This window comes from Humulus lupulus, chromosome 6, assembly GCF_963169125.1.
Source record: "Humulus lupulus chromosome 6, drHumLupu1.1, whole genome shotgun sequence".
Taxonomy (NCBI): Eukaryota; Viridiplantae; Streptophyta; class Magnoliopsida; order Rosales; family Cannabaceae; genus Humulus; species Humulus lupulus.
In genome coordinates this window covers 182232173-182244336 of record NC_084798.1, presented here as the reverse complement: position 1 = coordinate 182244336, position 12164 = coordinate 182232173, and positions in this window count along the sequence as shown.

Here is a 12164-nt window from a genome sequence, read left to right as displayed (position 1 = left end):
TAACTTGATGAATTGTGTTGAATTTTTGCTGGTGTTTTTAGAGTGTTGCATATGAGTTAGATGAAGAATCATCTTTGAGTTCTAGATGAGGTTTGGGGTTAGAATCTGTTGGGTTTTGCTGCTGGGATCACTCTAGAACTGTTTCGATGATTGAGTTAGAACTGATGATGGTTGTTAGGTTGATTTTGGGGTAAATTATCTGGGTTTTCGTAGTAAAAATGGAGGATTTTTCTGGGTTCGAAGGGTCGGGCCACGACATTGTTCTTGCTAAGCCACGACCCTTTAGAACAATTTGGAGGACAAGATGAAGGGCGGGCCGCGGCATGGGTTGGCTTGGGCTGCAGCGCGCCTGCCCTGTTTTGGGGTTGGGGGTTTCTAGTTGAGGCGGGCCGCGGCATGGGATTCATGGGGCTGCGGCGCTTAGTGTGTTTTTGGGCTTTAAGGAGGTTTTAGGCTCAGGAATCCAATAGCTAAGGCTCAGGATGGATTTTATCACCTGGATTGATAGAATTCAATGTCCCGGAGATTAGAATTATGACCTAAAGTTATTTAAAGGGTTAGAAATTGATGGTTGGATATTGTTGATGCATTGTGACTAGGGTTCAGCGAGGCTCGGACTAAGGGACTGTGCTCGAAACATCGGTGCTTGGAAGCTTAGGACACAGGTAAGAGAATTGTTTGTACCCATAGAGCTATGTGGTGTGTTGTACCATGTGTGTTGTTTGTGGTTTGCAATGTCATATATGTGAATGTGAATGATTGGCAAGAGCCGAAAGCAGCAAGAGCCGAGAGCGACAGAAGCTAGGAGCGGCAGAAGCCGGGATCGGCAAGAGCCGGGAGCGGCAGAAGCTAGGAGAGGCAAGAGCCGAGTACAGCAAGGGGCTGGGAGCAGCATTAGCACACAGAGTGCGAGTTGCCAGGGCGAGACCCTAAAGGATACCTGGGATATCCTCACGGTGTGGACCGCGAACCCAGGGCTTGGTAAAGTGCTTGGGATGGTGTGGCCGCTATGTGTTTAGCTTGTTGGCTGCTTCGTTATATGCTGTTGTATTACTGGACTGCTCTGATATTGTACTGCTAAGATGTTGTGCTATTGTGCTTATATGTTAATATGTTGTTATGATGCTATGTTTATATTCCTATGTGTTGTTGTTTTGCTATGATATGATGTTGTTGTGCTATTATGCCATTTTGTATTCTAATAACAGTTTAAATAAGTGTTTATTTGCTAGGATAAATATAATATGTTGTGCTATAAGGTTCTCTTGCTCGACCTCGGCTCACGGGTGCTTTGTGGTGCAGGTAAGGGAAAGGAAAAGATCAATCAGCCATGAGTTAGAGGGCATGGAGCGATGCGTACATGTTTGGCTTATCTGGCCGTCACGGCTGGGGTATTTTAAGGAACTGGTCATGAACATTGATTTTGTCGCTTAGGCCGACTGTAAAGTAACCTTTTGAGTAGTAAATATGTTTTCAAATAATATATATGGGATCCCAATGTAACCCTTTTCATGATCTAAAAGAATGACCGACTTTTTATACCAAAATCTTATTTAAACAAGTTACATTTTAATTAACTACACATTTTAACCTAAAACCTCGATTAGCGAGTGATTAGCACGTTTCAAACTCACTTAGTAACGGCTCTAAGGAAGTAGGGCGTTACAGCCTTGCGCGCTGGAGCCTCGCTACGCGAGGGCCATCACGCGTATGCACCCAGCGAGGCCCATCACGCACATGCACCCACTGATGTGCCAAGGATCTCACATAGTGAGACCCATCCCCGAGCCTCGTGAATACCCAAGCGTGCACATGCCCTTCCTAGCTGCTCCATCCGGACCCTAGAGGCACCAAGGGCCTTGCTATGCAAGGGCCGTCACGCGTATGCACCCAGCGAGGCCCATCACACGCATGCACCCACCGAGGGACCAAGGTTCTCGCATAGTGAGACCCATCCCCGAGCCTCGTGAATGCCCAAGTGTACACATGCCCTTCTTAGCCGCGTCGTCCGAACCCCAGAGGCCCCAAGGGCCTCGCTATGCGAAGGCCATCACGCGTATGCACCCACTGAGGCACCAAGGGTCTCGCATAGTGAATAGTTCCTCATGCCACCTGCCTCGCACCAGGCGCCTCGCGAGACGTCACACCCCCGCGCACCCAGGTGCCTCGCGCCACCTGCCTCGCACCAGGCGCCTCGCGAGACATCACGCCCCCACGCACCCAGGCACCTCGAGCCACCAGCATCTGCCATGCGCCTCTTAGGTAATTCGCGACCCCATCGTGCCAGCACCACGCGAAAGACCCTCACGCAACGGCCCAAGGACATTGTCTTGCGCCAACAGCCCATGCACGTGTCAGGATGCGCCTCGCGCCATGCACCACACACCAGGCGCCTCATGCCAATGCCCTGTGCATCCTTCAAGACGCGCCTCGTGCCATGCACCTTGGGACCGTATCTCCTAAGAGGACCTATAAAGACTTCAATATCAAAAGGTAAAAACCTTAAGTATAACTAAAATAGATCATACAGATACGAAGCATGTACGGGGTACGACCCTTGAGACCTCGTACTAAGCAAGTAGTGGAAGCATATTCAAGTACTAAAGTGGAGGCGCTCCCACAGACTCTGACCATGTACTGAAGCCGACACCACAACCTTCTGCTCCACTATGACATGTGCCACAACCTTAAAAACGTACATATGTACCATCTTGTCCCCTAGGACCACAATGTATCAGGAGCCATTAGAGCCCACTATAAATATAGCCTCACTCCATCATTGAAAGGGGTGGGAAAATTCCTTGTATACTGAGGCTATTTAGCAATATATGAATGTTGACTCCATTGTTGATCTGCATTTATTTCTCCTTAAGTCTATTCTAAGTTCTTATCCAAATATCTTCTTACTAACCTTTGGGTTTTCCGAGCTAACATCATTGATGAGTTTCTGCCATCAATAGTTTAGCGCCGTCTGTGGGAAGAACAAGCATCAAGCCAACGTTCTTTCATCACTTACAACAAAGAAAGATGCCAAGGTGTTCAAAACTCTTACGACAACTACAAGATGATGAGGTTCACCTGGACGAAGAACAACTGAGGGCTTCCAGGAAAGACCCTCCTCTGCCTAAGCATGGTGATATGCCGGAGGAACCTCCTCCTCCAAGGGAGGAGAAGGAAGTGTCGTCCCCGGCTGCCGGCCCGACGGAGGTCATTCAGAGCCGCCAGTGCACCCACATCCTCGGCCCATGGTGGCAACATGCTCTGGCCACCAAGACCCAGGTCCATCGACGCATAGGCCAGGCAAGAGTCCCTGAGTACACTCGGTGAGTTCCAGCTCAAGGACCCACTTTTACGAGGACAAGATTCACGAGTTACACAAAAAGAATCGAAGGCTGGAAACCATGCTAAAAAACATGCAGGAGGTTTTAAATGACCTTATGCAAGGAAAGTCAAGCATACCCCTTCCGAAGCGTAAAGAGAAAGAGTGTGAAAAAAGGGAAACCACTGTCCCCCTAGACGATGGGATAACCTGACTTTCCACCAGCAACACTCCCTAGGCAGAGTACCATGAGGGACCTAGGCCGATGAAGTACCCCTAGGAACAAAGGCGGAGGGACGACGATAGTCGTAAGAACGAAGCCGAAGTCACCTCAAAAGAGGTGCCCCCTGGTGTAAGATAAAAGCCCAATGGGAAGAGGTCAGAAGTAAAAACCACACCCCTCGCAGCTCCCCCGAGGGACACAACCAAAGCAAGGGTTCAGTCTGAGAACCCGCAAGACTCCTTAAGCAAAAAGATGAGGGAACTAGACATCAAAATGCAAAGCCCTCGAGGCAAGATTATCACTGCACCTGGGAGGCATAGAGATGACAAAGAATTTGACCATGATTCACCCTTCGCAAGGGTGATCCAGGTTGAGAAAATCCCTACCGGCTTCAGAAAGCCTCACATGACTCCGTACGAGGGTACTACGGACCCAAAGTATCACTTAGACTCCTTCAATAACTTGATGAGGTTAAGAGGGGTCAACAACAGAGCCAAGTGCCATTGCTTTGTCGTTACACTTAAAGGTGTTGCGTACAAGTGTTTCAAGAGGTTAAGGCTAGGAAAAATCAAATCATGGCAGCAATTCTCTGATGAATTTCTTCAGCAACACCATGCAGTCTGTGATTACGTTATGCCAATTACCAGCCTCACTAACATAAAACAAGGCGAGAATGAAATTTTGAAGAGCAATATCCATAGGTTCAATATGGAAGCAACAAATTTAGGAAGTTCAACTAAAGCGGAGCTCAAGATGGCTATTACAGCCGGAGTTCGTTTGGGAAGCAAGTTATGGGGGAGCATTCTCAAGAGAGAGGTTACAAACTTAGATGACTTCTTCAAAAGAGCACATAAGTACATATGTGTGGAAGAGGGCCATAAGAACTTGCATGTTGAGGGAAGCGAACCTTCCTCTAGTCACCCTTCTACCAATACGCATGAAGATACCATGTAGAAGAGAACGTCGTAATGGGGGAGTCGCTGACCAAGTTGAAAATTGGAAGAGGAATACGAAAAGGCTTGAAAGAAGAAGCTAGCAAGATTCATCAAATCATCACAATCGGCCCCCATAAAGATCCAAAGAAGTCGCCTAGTTGATTCCAGGGATCTGGAATTGTTGAAGCATATGGGAGAGAATGAAAAACAAAGTGCTCGGCAAGAAAGATCCGACAAACAAATTATGAGGTATTGGACTTGACCTCAGCAAGCACCCAGTCATGTGCAAAATAGGCGCCTAGCCTCATGAGCCTCAATAGGTGCCTGGCCAAGTGCAATACAGGCGTCTGGCCTTGTGACATATATGCATATAAAAGTACTTATGATACATATGTATAAGGGCAGTGAACCTTATAAGACAACATTTGAATTTATAAGGACTAGCTACCCTTATAGAATCTAAGAAAGAAAAAAGTCAAAAGGTCCCTAAAAAATTACCTCTTCACGAACAAACCCATCCTCCAAAAGGACTGTGTCGTAGAAGACAAAAGGGAAGCCCAAAGAGATCCCTAAGTCTAGATCGAATAAGTCACCTTACCAAGGGTAAAGGGACCTTGAAAATAGGTGTTGGCGAGGAGGCACACAGACCATCTCCCCATAAAGGTCCCAACCCGAGGGGAGATCACCCCAAAAACCAAAAAAGGGTATCAAAGAAGACGCTTATGAAAAATGTCTCAAAGAAGACACTTATGAAAAGGGTCTCAAAGAATATGCTTATGAAAAGGGTCTCAAATAAGACGCTTATAAAGAGGGTCTCAAAGAAGACGCTTGCAAAAAAGGTCTCAACGAAGACGCTTGCAAAAAAGGTCTCAAAGAAAACGCTTGCAAAAATAGTACTATGCCTAATGACGGGAAGGATGCTTCTCACAAGAAATAATAAGCGCGCGAAAAAGTATATAAAAGGATGACTAGAACCCAAAGGGTCAACATATCCTTATAGATACAGTCAAGGTACACCAAACCTATCGAACCCCTTTCGTGTGGGCTCAAAAGGACCTCGAGCATAATAAATACAAAAAATAAAAAAATAAAAAATAAAAAGAAAGAGAAGAGTCTACAAGAACGCCTAAAGGCCTCCCTATAGACTGGGGGGAAGTGTGGATGCCAAAAATACATCAAGGAAAAAATCTTTGGTCCCTGGTCGGAATACATGGTTAAGGGTCACTTAGTCGTGTTATCGGGCTCGTGCCAATAGGTCTCACGAGACCACGTTCTGGCTAAAACTCTCAAAGCCCCATAAGTTAACTTACGACCAAGCGCCACGCACCCTTGCGCCTTGCGAAGCCACCACCTCGCACTCGGCCAAGATGCCTCGCGCCTAGCATCTCGGCCAGAAGGCCTCACACGCTGCCACCATGTTGCACCTTTGCGAGACCCACGAGCCCAACGGGACCATCCCGCCTCACATTCAGCCAAGGAGCCTTGCGCACTGGAGCCTCGCTATGCGAGGGCTAACACACGTATGCACTGAGCGAGGCCCATCACGCGCATGCACCCACCGAGGCACCAAGGGTCTCAAATAGTGAGACCCATCCCCAAGCCTCGTGAATGCCCAAGCATGCACATGCCCTTCCTAGCCGCTCCTTTTGGACTCTAGAGGCACCAAGGGCCTCGCTATGCAAGGGCCATCACGCGTATGCACCCAGCGAGGCCCATAACACGCATGCACCTACCGAGGCACCAAGGGTCTTGCATAGTGAGACCCATCCCCAAGCCTCATGAATGCCCAAGCATACACATGCTCTTCCTAGCCACTCCGTCCAGACCCTAGAGGCACCAAGGGCCTTGCTATGCGAGGGCCATCACGCGTATGCACCCACCGAGGCACCAAGGGTCTCGCATAGAGAATGGCACCTCGCACCAGGCGCCTCGCGTGACATCACGCCCCCGCGCACCCAGGTGCCTCGCACCTCATAGGTACCTCGCGACCCCGTCGCGCCAGCACCATGTGAAAGACCCTCACGCAACGGCCCAAGGACATCGTCTCGCACCAACAGCCCAAGCATGCATCAGGATGCACCTCACGCCATGCACCACATACCAGGCGCCTCATGCCAACGCCCCGTGCATCCTTCATGATGCGCCTCGCGCCGTGCACCTTGGGATTGTATCGCCTAAGAGGACCCATAAAGACTTCAATATCAAAAGGTAAAATCCTAAGTATAACTCAAAAAGATCATACAGATACGAAGCATGTACGGGGTACAACCCTTGAGACCCCGGTTGACCGATCCTAATATACACGCCAGACAAGTAGTGGTCATATGAGTGTCCTACCCGGTGTGGTCCTCGCCAGCCAATCATTGACACTCGTACTAAGAAAGTAGTGGAAGCACATTCAAGTACTAAAGTGGAGGCGCTCCCACAGACTCTGACCATGTACTGAAGCCGACATCATAACCTTCTGCTTCACTATGACTTGTGCCACAACCCTGACAACGTACATATGTACCATCTTGTCCCCTAGGACCACAATGTAACAGGAGCCATTAGAGCCCACTACAAATAGAGCCTCACTCAATCATTGATGGGGGTGGGAAAATTCATTGTATACTGAGGCTATTAAGCAATATATGAATGTTGACTCCATTGTTGATCTGCATTTATTTCTCCTTAAGTCTATTCTAAGTTCTTATCCAACTATCTTCTTACTAACCTTTGGGTTTTTCGACCTAACATCGTTGACGAGCTTTTTCCGTCAACATGCTTTGAGAGAGTAGTGAGAGTAATAATAGTGATTCGTGGATTGGACAGATTTTAACTGCTAAACCACGTAAAAAGTCTGTGAATCTTTCTATTTTTTTCTAAATCTGTATTTAGTGCTCTTTATATCTAAGTTGATAAAAAACGGCGTCAACATTATTATTATGGTGTTCATTTATACATATGTCAATAGAGACTTTAATTTATGATTTAAGCAGTTAATGGGTATGGAGATGTTTTAAGTATGATATTCATTTATAAAACTAGATATATTTTAGCCTTTATCTAGGTATTTATGTACTATTATTAACGTGGGGTATATTTGACGCATGGAGATGTTTTAAGTATGATATTCATTTATAAAACTAGATATATTTTAGCCTTTATCTAGGTATTTATGTATTATTATTAACGTGGGGTATATTTGACTAATTTGCATGGCTTGGCTGTGCATCTTGTTTGTTGAAACATTTATTAGTAAGTTTATTTTTTTGTGTGGTACTGTGAACATATATCCGAACCATATGAAAAAAATAGTGTCTTGTTACGTTGACTTACATATTATACATGGTACGCCTATTACTTAAACATTTAATTCATCAATTCAATTAATGAAATATTTAATAATATTGTATAGAAAACAGATTTTTCAACTTCTACCTAGACTTGTGCTAATATTGCAAAAATAGACATTCTGTTTTGTTTACCAGTGGTTTATATTTGGAAATTTTTAAAAAATATGACTTTCTAAAAACTAATGTATAAAAATATGACTTTACCATATGGAAAAGTTTTGCTCGAATTATTTTAAAAAGTCAAACTTTATATGGGTTTTTTGTGCAATTAAGTTTTAAAATATCGCATATTCTCATATGTGTTAACTAATCCTCCAACAACAAAAAATATTAACATGAATAATTAATAAACTATTTATATAAAATACTCTCAAAATTGAAAAGTTATATGTTGACTGATTTTTTAGCCAACTGACGTGGAGTTAAAATAATTAATTCGAGAGCTTTTAGTAGAACAATCAATGAACAATAAATGAGCCAAAAACCTAACAATAATAAGCAATAAATAATAAAAAACACCGAGACTTATAGAGGTTTGGCCCCAAAGATTGGTAATGACCTACTTCTTCTTAGATTTGCATTAATCTTAAAGGTTTACACAAGATCCCAAGGGATTACAAGTGGATTTCTATGTGTAGAAGAAAATACAATAAGGCAGAATCACTGCTAGTTATGAAAATAGATTGTCCGGTAAATTTCTAAATACTAGTCGGTAGGATAGTTCGTGAACCCCCTCCACTGTGGTGGAGGGTTTTTATTTATAGTGTTATGCTGGCCCAGGGGCTGCACACGACGTAACTGAATAATGGAATTATCCCATTATTCTCGCAGGTAGTTACAATCCTATTTGTTAGGAGGCTTGACCGATTCTTCATGGCTATTAGGTGCCCCTTGAGGGTGGTCGGGAAATTCTTGCGGAGTGCTAATGATGAGTGTAACCACTTCTTTCCAACCAGGTTTGTTTGTTCGTTACACCGACCAACTGGTTTTGCTGGTATACCTGTCAAGGAGTAACTATTCATTTAGTGTTTACACGCCGATCAACCTACCTGACCTAATGCCACACGTCTAAACTTAATCCCACATGTCTAAAGTATAATGCCACATTAGATATGCCAATTTTCGGGATAACATTTGCCCCACAAGTTTGCAATGGTGCCAAGCAGCGTGAAAACTTTCTTCTGGAGACCATACCGTCCAAATTGGTCGGGGGTGTATGCCCCTTGCCACATGGCATAACATCTGGTATAGTTAATAGATATTGTTTTCCATCACGTTTACAAAAAATGGCTTTTCACTCTTTCCCGCCTCTCTTTGAAACCATAAAATGCCATAATGGCTTCCCTCAATAACTGCACCGATGATTGTGCAGTTACCGAAGAGTGGGATGACATAAGCGGCGGTTGAGGAGACATGATTGGAGGGTCGTGCAAGCAGGCATGCTAACGTGTCTGGGGAGATGTGCCTGGACTGTTGAGGGGACAACTTCATTAATGTATTGGCAGGAGAGAGGACACTTTTATTTGCCTATAAATGAAAATCTTCATTCCTTTTTCCACTTTACCCTCTTCATTCTTCAAACACACCCAGATTTTAGAGTCAAATAAAGTTCTGAAGCTCTTCGTACTCGCCTGTGCTTAGATGCCCATTGTCGACGTTACTCAACTCCGAGCACGTTTCTCAAGCTTGCAGCAAGTAAGTTTCCTAGCTTTTCCCTTTCCTGTGTTTGGCATTGTGTGCGAAAAATTGTTCCTTTTTCTCAGCCCTCTTCACTGTTTCCTAAGTGGTTTTTTTGGAAAAATCCCTAGATTTGTCTAATGCATGTAGCTTGAACCTTGAAATAAATGCTTATCATGGATAGTTCTAGGCATGGGTCATGTATTTTGACCTCTGATTTTGCAAAAACCTAATTCTTGATGTCATTTTTTAGCTGAGTCGTGTTCGGCGTTCTTGAAGAACACCAAGAACAGTTCTTGAATTTTTTTTTCGAAAACCCTTCACTACCTTGGTTTTTCTTGACTTTCGATTCTATCTACTTGCTGGTCAGTACACCGTACCATTTTTGTTCTAGACTGGGGGTACAACCTAAGGTGTCTATACCGACCAGTTCTGTTCGGTGCTCTCGCCTCATTTTCCCCCTTTTTCTTGTATGCATAGAGCATCGGGGGAAACGACGATCGGACAAACTTATCACTTGTGAATCAACAATGGCATGTACCAAGCAAAGTACTCGGGCCAATGATGAAGATCCCCATGGGGCACGCCATGCCATTGCCGGGGAAGTCCAGGATGTCCTGCCCCTTGAGGAAGAGTTGAGCATCTTAGGGCAGGAAGGGGAGACTAAGACAGAGTATGCCACATAAATTTATACTGAGGCTATTCTAAACCCATGTCAGGAGACGGAAGAGCCCCCCCTGTACTCGGCTCCTGCTAGTACCATTTCCGACACGCAACTTAGGAACGTAAAAGAGCATTTCAAACTTGGGAGTGTCACTAATCTCAAATCCACTGCCTAGCAGAGGGCTGAGAACCCCGGGACTGGTTTTTGCACTTGGAGCAGGTACCATATTATCGTAGGTGCCACCCTCCCCCTACTGCCATACTTTAGGAGTGTGGCATATTATTTTAGGATTTGCCCTACCTAAATTAGTCCTAAAGGTATTAGGTTCTTGTCCGCCTGGTACACTCTGTACAAATCCAAGGACTAGTTGGTGCCCTCCGCGCCTGAAGTAAACTACTTGTTCGACCTCAAGTCCAGCCTCTGCCAGGGCCACTCGGGGTATTTCTATTTTATCCATAGCGATTCAGAGGTTTATCTAGCCAATACCGAAGCCATTTCTAAGGTTTGGGAATATGTCATCCAGTACTTTGTCGCCACAAACATTGCGCTAACCATCTTTCCTTTCAGTGCAACAGTCCTTTTAGTTGTCCGGCGCCTACTAAAGACATGGAGCAACGAGCTTAGAAGCTAGCCGCTATGGAGCCATGCTACAAAGACCTAGTTGCCTTGACCGCTGAGGATAGGCTCGTAGGTGCTGGAATATATCCTAACCCTAAGGCAAAAGTTAAGGGTGCCAGCCCTACCAGGAAATCACCTAGGAAGCAGACACCAAGTACCAAGTCGCCCAGTCAACAGTGGCCTAACTAAAGACCAAAAATGCTACCCATACCTCCAGCCAAGCCTGGCATTGTCCGCCGGACAAGGAGTTTGGCTGGAATCATTATAAGGGAGCCTGGTGAACACAACGCTCCCAAGACTGCTGCTGCCCCCCAGCCTATAAAGGGGAAACAAATTGAAGTTGGGCACATAGACTCTGACTCATCGGATAGTGATGAGGATATTTCGCTCAGGGCAACCTTCTGCTTATTTATTTCTTTGCATATTCTGACTCTACTCAGCATATTGACTAACATTTTTCTTTTGCTTTGCATATACGTCGTCCGTCTTTTTCAAGAAGTTTGCAAAGAAATAGGCTGGCGGTCCCGATAGCGAGACTCCTTCGCTCAAGCACCAAAAAATTGACCCTCCTGCTAAGGCTACTGAGTAGGTTGAATAAACTCCTGAGAAAACTCTTTCTCATAAAAGAAGCAGAGTCCATCGCGCAGACCTGGCAAGGGAAAAGTAACTCCCATAGAGGAAACTTCCCCCTTCGATCCTGCCAGAGAGCTTCTTGTCCCGAGCAGAGTTTAGGATGATGTCGTTGAGGACCTGACCAAGGAAGTTAACAAGTCGTTGAAGAAAGCCTTGGCAATCTACCAGGGGCATGTAAAAAGGGTGTCATCTTCCCAAGGCAACTTCATGGCTACCCCAGGCACCAAATCTCTGGAGTACATCATTAGCACTGGGCTTCAGGACGTCGTCATGGTAAGTACTTGATATGTTTGGTGTTTTGTTAACTTTTCATCTTTTTTACTTTTCCTAACTTCCTTCTTTTACTGTTGCAGGTCGTTTTAGCTCTCAGCTATCCTCACCACCATGCCAAGGTGGTGACCAAGCAGATGGGTAGCTTGGAAATAGAGTCGGAGGAAAACGCCTCCCAGGTTACCCAGCTGACTAAGCAGGTTCAGGAGTTACAGAGGACATTCGAGCGGGTTACTAAAGAGAACACAAGTCTAAGGGCTGCTGATGAGCAAAGGAACCTAGACGTCAATTGGCTGGAGAAGAGGATGGAAGAGCTGAAGGACATAGCTGAGAAAAATGATGCGAAGGGGAAAGTTGCCCCGGAGGAGAGGGACAAGTTGGTGACGACCCTCGATGAAGAGAAAATTGGTAGGGATGCTGATGCTAAAGCCTTTGAGGACTTTGGAATGAGCACCTTTTATGACTTCTGGGTATGCAACAAAGGGGC